This window comes from Physeter macrocephalus, chromosome 9, assembly GCF_002837175.3.
Source record: "Physeter macrocephalus isolate SW-GA chromosome 9, ASM283717v5, whole genome shotgun sequence".
NCBI classification, from domain to species: domain Eukaryota; kingdom Metazoa; phylum Chordata; class Mammalia; order Artiodactyla; family Physeteridae; genus Physeter; species Physeter macrocephalus.
In genome coordinates this window covers 72,625,717-72,633,374 of record NC_041222.1, presented here as the reverse complement: position 1 = coordinate 72,633,374, position 7,658 = coordinate 72,625,717, and positions in this window count along the sequence as shown.

Below are 7,658 nucleotides of genomic sequence, written 5' to 3'. Positions count from 1 at the left end.
TTTTTATCATAAATCGGTGTTGAATTTTGTCAAAAGCTTTTTCTGCATCTATTGAGATGATCGTATCGTTTTTCTCCTTCAAGTTGTTTTATCGTTTATCACATTGATTGATTTGCATATATTAAAGAATCCTTGCATTCCGGGGATTCACCCCACCGCTTGTGGATGGTCTGTTCATATTTTCTATTTCTTCCTGGTTCAGTCTAGGAAGGTTGTGCTTTTCGAAGAATTTGTCCATTTTATTGGCATATAGTTGCTTGCACTAATCTCTCATGATCCTCTGTTTTTCTGCAGTGTCAGTTGTTACTTCTCCCTTTTCATTTCTAAATCTATTGATTTGAGTCTTCTCCCTTTTTTTCTTGATGAGTGTGACTAATGGTTTATCAATTTAGTTTATCTTCTCAAAGAACCAGCTTTTAGTTTTATTCATCTTTGCTATTTTTTCCTTCATTTCTTTTTCATTTATTTCTGATCTGATCTTTATGATTTCTTTCCTTCTGCTAATTTTGGGTTTTTTTCTTCTTTCTCTAATTGCTTTAGGTCTGAGGTTAGGTTGTTTATTTGAGATGTTTCCTGTTTCTTGAGGTATGATTGCATTGCTGCAAACTTCCCTCTTAGAAGTGCTTTTGTTGTATCCCATAGGTTTTGGATCCTCTTGCTTTCATTGTCATTTGTTTCTAGGTATTTTTTAATTTCCTCTTTGATTTCTTTGGTGATCCCTTGGTTATTAAGCAGTGTATTGTTTAGCCTCCCTCTGTTTGTATTTTTTACAGCTTTTTTCCTGTTATTGATATCAAGTCTCATAGCATTGTAGTCGGAAAAGGTACTTGATACGATTTCAATTTTCTTAAGTTTACCAAGGCTTGATTCGTGACCCAAGAAATGATCTATCCTGGAGAATGTTCATTGAGCACTTGAGAATAAAGTGTATTCTGTTGTTCTTGGATGGAATGTCCTCTAAATATAAATTAAGTCCATCTTGTTTAATGTATCATTTAAAGCTTGTGTTTCCTTATTTTCATTTTGGATGACCTGTCCATTGGTGAAAGTGGGGTGTTAAAGTCCCCTACTATTATTCTGTTACTGTCGATTTCCCCTTTTATGGCTGTTAGCATTTGCCTTATGTATTGAGGTGCTCCTATGTTAGGTGCATATTTACAATTCTTATATCTTCTTTTTGGATTGATCCCTCGATCATTATGTAGTGTCCTTTTTTGTCTCTTGTAATAGTCTTTATTTTAAACTCTGTTTTGTCTGATATGAGAATTGCTACTCCAGCTTTCTTTTGATTTCCATTCTGTGCTTCCTGGGCTTGATTGACTATTTCCTTTCCCATATTAGGGAAGTTTTCAACTATAATCTCTTCAAATATTTTCTCAGTCCCTTTCTTTTTCTTCTGGGACCACTATAATTCAAATGTTGGTGTGTTTAATGTTGTCCCAGAGGTCTCTAAGGCTGTCCTCCATTCTTTTCATTCTTTTTTCTTTATTCTGCTCTGCAGTAGTTATTTCCACTACTTTATCTTCTGGGTCACTTATCTGTTCTCCTGCCTCAATTATTCTGCTATTGATTCCTTCTAGAGAATTTTTAATTTCATTTATTGTGTTGGGTTTTTCCCTTTCATCATTTTAAATATGTCTTGCCACTCCCTTCTGGCTTGCAGACTTTATGGTGAAAGATCAGCTGTTAACCTTATGGGGATTCTCTTATATGTTATTTGTTGTTTTTCTCTTGCTGCTTTTAATATTTTTTCTTTGTGTTTAATATTTGAAAGTTTGATGAGTATGTGTCTTGGCGTGTTTCTCCTTGGATTTATCCTGTATGGGACTCTCTGTGCTTCCTGGACTTGATTGACTATTTCCTTTCCTATATTAGGGAAGTTTTCAACTATAATCTCTTCAAATATTTTCTCAGTCCCTTTCTTTTTCTTCTGGGACCACTATAATTCAAATGTTGGTGTGTTTAATGTTGTCCCAGAGGTCTCTAAGGCAATTCTTTTTCAGGTAGACTGCCTATTTTCTCTTCATTTGTTTAGTCTGGTGGGTTATTACCTTGCTTCTTCATCTGCTGTGTGTTTCTTTGCCTTCTCATTTTGCTTAACTTACTGTGTTTGGCATCTCCTTTTCTCAGGCTGCAGTTTCATAGTTCTCGTTTTTTTGGTGTCTGCCCCCCCTGGCTAAGGTTGGTTCAGTGTGTTGTGTAGGCTTCCAGGTGTAGGGGACTGGTGTCGGTGTTCTGTTGGATGAGGCTGGATCTTGTCTTCTTGGTGGGCAAGATCGCGTCTGGTGGTGTGTTTTCAGGTGTCTGTGACCTTATTTTGATTTTAGGCAGCCTCTCTGCTAATGGGTGATGTTTTGTTCCTGTCTTGCTACTTGTTTGGTATAGGGTGTCCAGCAGTATAGCTTGCTGGTTGTTGAGTGGAGCTGGGTCTTAGTGTTGAGATGGAGATCTCTGGGAGAGCTTTCACCATTTGATATTACATGCAGTCGGGAGGTCCCTAGTGGACCAATGTCCTGATCTCGGCTCTCCCACCTCAGAGGCACACGCCTCCCTGGCTGGAGCACCAAGACCCTGTCAGCCACACGGCAGTGCCCAGAAGCCAATCTCATGTTGACATGAACAGTCTAGGAAAGGTGTTTCTGGTAGTCTGAGTCTACCTCCATGTGGTCATTCCATAAGCTGGCTGACAGGGACTTTGCCATCATCAATACGTGGCTTCCAGTGTAACAGAGGTCATCTTTATCCCACTGTATTGAAAAATCTTCTCTTGTTCCTGGGTAGGCTGACTACCCTTTGATACATATTTCTAACAGAAGGTCACCCTCTGTAGCAGACAATTATAGCAATAATTGATAAGAATGTATACTTTCCTCTCTCTGCCCCCAGTCGCCGCAGCTTCCACTGCTTTCAGGCCTAGCAGCCTCGGTGACCATTGGTCCCCATCTGTAAGGCTGGCACTGTGCTGCCCATGTCCCTGCGTCCACAGCCTCCCCATATTCTTATATAAATAAAACAATACCAAAAATTACTAAGAAGAATGACACCAAATTTTGCACTATCCCGCCATTGAGAATTTTTAACAATGTCGGCATTTGGTAACATCATTCTAGTCATCTCTTGATGCATTAAAAATAGATAGCAATGATGATATAAAAATGTAATCTCATACTAAAATATATTAAATGTCATTCTAACTGAATTTAACAGCAGGAAAAACCTGAGGCTAAACTAAAGGGATTGCTAAATTTCAGCAAGTATTTTTCATAGAAGTTATTAGAACCCTATATGATTCCATGTTAAGAAGTTGACACCCTGAAATTTCAACTACAGTTCAGTTATAGAGAACATCAATTTACTCACTGCTATGAAGGGTGAGAACATTAGCCATCTGGGAGTTTTCCCATCTCCTGAATTTTGTTTGTTATGTTTTTTGTTTGCTTGTTTGTTTGTTGAGGCAAATGACAGTGTACACTGTTCTGTAAACATAATTCTCATCATTGTTCAGTGTCAATTTTTTTTTTTTTTTTTGCAGTTTTTACCACCTAACACTTTATTCACCTATGTCTGTTTTTGATGCTTGTGTTAATACCAGATCCTCCACTTACTCTGTGGCCCTGGGCTTGTTGCTTAACACATTTTTCTTTAATCTGTAATAATAGCACCTTCCTCATGGGGTTGTTTGTACCAGGCAAATAGCAAGAGGTATAAAAGTCACTTGGATTCTGTTTTATTCCAGGCTTTGTTTTTTATTGTTCATTGCATTTCCCCCCTGTCTTGTATGTTTGCATAGTCATATGGCATTTCTTTTCCAGTTGGTTCATGCTTAATATCCATACTTTCTAATTGTTATGATACGGTACAGGTTAATTTCCCTTGTATGTCCTTGTAATTTATCTGGGGACTGACCTGTAGTTTGAGTCGGTCCCCAGATAAATTGATAGTTACTGCTTTTTATTAACCTTTAACTAACCTAGGAAATTGGATTCATGAGGGACATAGCTCTGGTAGGGCTGCATGCAGCCCTTGTTTGTAAGCCTGATTCTTTCTCTTTTGAGGTGCCTTTAAATGTGTTGCATCAGGAATTATTTTACCAAACCAGGAGTGCAGTCTATACCCATGGGCTATGGCTTACTCTCCCAGTTCATCCCAGCACCCTGGCAAAGAATGAGCCCCAGTAGCCCTTCCTATATCTTGAGATTTTAATTGACTTACACTAAAGCTGCTCTCTTAGTCTATATTTTAGCAATTCACGGATATGAGTTGCAGTTCTCAGGATCTTTTATATTCTCTGTTTCTTCTGAACTGCCTTTATAAGGTGAAGTTGGGACGGAAACCCCTTTCTGTCATTTTCTTGAAGTTGTTGGTATTAGAGTGAAATTTCTCTGCTTATTGGGTTTAGGAGGCAAGTGTCAGCTGGAAGATGTATAGTTCTCTAAGAACAGGAGTTGTGTCTAGATCTTTCTCTAGTACATTCATGTCCATATGTCCAGAGGGCCTTTGGATCCTATCTTAGGTTGAGTTCCCCAAAATGAGACTCCGTGATGAGGACTTCTGAGTGAATTATTAAGGAAATGATCTCAGGGGAAACTGGGAAAGGAGATAGGGAAACAGGGGAGCAAAGGGAAGATCTCAGGTGAATCCCAAGGAAGGCAGCTTCAGTATGATCCCATAGAGGAACTCAAGGCAAGGGAGCTAGGCTTGCATGCTCCCAAACTACCTCTATTCTCTGCTGAGGACAAAGGTACTTAAATTATTCTGACCTAAGGAGCTGAGAGTAGAGCTTGTAAAAGAGCCTCAGGTGCTGGCCTTTGGAAGTACAGTGAAGCTGGGCAGGGGCGGGAGTATACATAAAACTGAAAAGAGGAATATGAGGGGATCTGGAGCAAGCTCCAACATTATTTACTACAGATTTCCTGATGGTACAGTTGGACTTTCCCCTTGGGTTTCCTCGGATTTTCCTATATTTGAATCTTCCACTTTTCGTATTCACTTTCCCACAGGCTTAGAACAGCAATAAGCCTATGCGTAGAGAACACTTTGCAAATTCAATGCAGACACATTAATGACTAGCCATGGTCCATAGGGTTAACTTGCTGATTATTTGCATAAAGCACTCTTTAAAAAAATAGGTTATTATAATGAAGCTTCTTATTTGTATGAGACTTTGCAAAGATATAGAGTGATGGTGACTACTATAGGTCATGGTGTCTCATAGCCATCCTCCCATGCCAAGTATAGCTGCAGATGCCCAGAAAAACCAAAATTCCTTGTTCAAGGTGTTTGTGCTCACAAATAGGAATTGCTCATTTGTTGGATGTTAAATTTAAAATTAGAATTAGCATATGAGAATATTCACTGTGGTGCCTACAGTTTTAAATGTTCTTCTGAATTATGCTATCAAGCAGCAAAATCTTTGCAAAGTTCAGGTCATGGATTTCATTTGGTCAAGGACCACACCCTGTATCTGCATGCAGTAAAGTACAGCTTTAACTTATCGTATGGGTTTTAGAGAAAAGGAAAATTGTTGGGAAAGGCAGTCTTATATGCAGTCTTTTGATCCGCAGTTGGCTGAATAAGAATGAACCTTGGGCCTGGAAGACTTTTTTTTTTTTTTTTTTTACTAAGAGATAGTATCCTCACAGTCTGTGCTGGACTTACCACTTTGTGTGACGATCTCTTCTCCTGTTTCAGACTTAGTGTGTACTCCGTTCTGTTTAAGCATGTGTGTCATATGGCATCTGGTCAGTCCCACTGTTAAGTCTGTCCCCTGCAAGGAGGAGACACGTCCACTATTCTTTGTCATAAGAGGGGTGCATGCAGGCCAATAGCACTGCAACAGTGGCTGGAGGGACCAGCTGGGTATGGGGAACCAGTGCCCACTATTGGAGCTGATCTTGCTCTCCCTCTTTGCTATGTGAGTAAGTCATTGTCTCATCCAGTGCTTGAGTGTGTTGTGTTTTCCTTGGTGACACTGGTACCAAGATGTAGTGGGCAGAAGTGTTTAGACTTCTACTCCGGGTCATAGGTAATATGCAGCTATTCAATAGAAAAAATTAAGCTCTTTTTTTGTTTTTTTAAACCAAATACTATGTTCCAAGACCCATGCTGCATGCTTTATATGTTTAATTGTTTAATCTTGTTTTATTGAAATAAAATCATTATTTGGAAAAACACACAGATCTTACTGTTTAGTTTGAATTTTTGACAATTGAATGAAACTTTGTAACAACTGCATTAAGCAAGACGTAGACAATTTTTATACCCCCAAATATTGCAATTTATAACTCTTCCCAGCCCTTCATAATCCCTTCCCCTCCAAACACTATCAGAATAGATTAGGTTGCTTATATTTTAATATAATTGGAATAATACAGTTTGAACTCTTTTTGTCTTACTGCTTTTCCGTTACCTAATATTTTGGGGATTTGCTTATGTTGTTGCATGGATCAATAGTTACTCTTTTTATTGCTGATTATTATTTGATTGTATGAACATATGGATATATTAAGTTTTATTTAATCCTTTTTTGATGGATATTCCATGTTATTTTCATTTCTTCTATTGTGAATAAGGATGTACATTGATATATAAATATTTTGTGGGCATATATTTCTACTTCCCTTGGATGATAAATTCTCCAATATTTTTCCTCATTTAAAAGTGTATTTGGCTATTCAATGTCTTTTTTGCATTTGCATATAAATTTTAGTTTTATTTTGTCTATTTCTTCTAAATAGCCTGCTCAACTTTTTTTTTTTTTTTTTTTTTTTTTGCGGTACGCGGGCCCCTCACTGTTGTGGCCTCTCCCGTTGCGGAGCACAGGCTCCGGACGCGCAGGCTCAGCGGCCATGGCTCACGGGCCCAGCCGCTCCGCGGCATGTGGGAATCTTCCCAGACCGGGGCGCGAACCCGGTTCCCCTGCATCGGCAGGCGGACGCGCAACCACTGCGCCACCACGGAAGCCCTCAACTTTTTTTTTTAATGGAGGTATAGTTGATTTATAATATTGTGTTAGGTTTAGGTGTACAGCATAGTGATTCAGTATCTCTGCAGGTTATATTCTGTTATAGTTTATTATAGGATATTGGGTATAATTCCCTGTGCTATACAGTAAATCCTTGTTGCTTATCTATTTTACGTGTAATAATTTATGTCTTTTAATCCCATATCCCTTCTCCTGTCCTTCTCCCTTTTGGTAACAGCAAGGTTGTTTTCTGTGTCTCTGAGTCTGTTTCTGTTTTGTATATACATTCATTTGTATTATATTTTGATTCCATATATAAGTGATATATAGTATTTGTCTTTCTTTGTCTAACTTATTTTACAAAGCATAATATTCTCTAGGTCCATCCACATTGCTGCAAATGGAAATACTTCATACATTTTTTATGGCTGAGTAATACTCCAAGACACACACACACACACACACACACACACACACACACACACACAACTTCTTAATGCAGTTACCTGTTGATGGGCACTTGGGTTGCTTTCATGTCTTGGCTATTGTAAATAGTGCTGCTGTAAACACTGGGGTGCATGTTTCTTTTTGAATTAGTGTTTTCATTTTTTTTCAGATAGATAGCCCAGAGTGGAATTATTTATAGACTTTTTGATGATTAGGCTATTAAAATTTTGATAGAGAATTGAGTTTA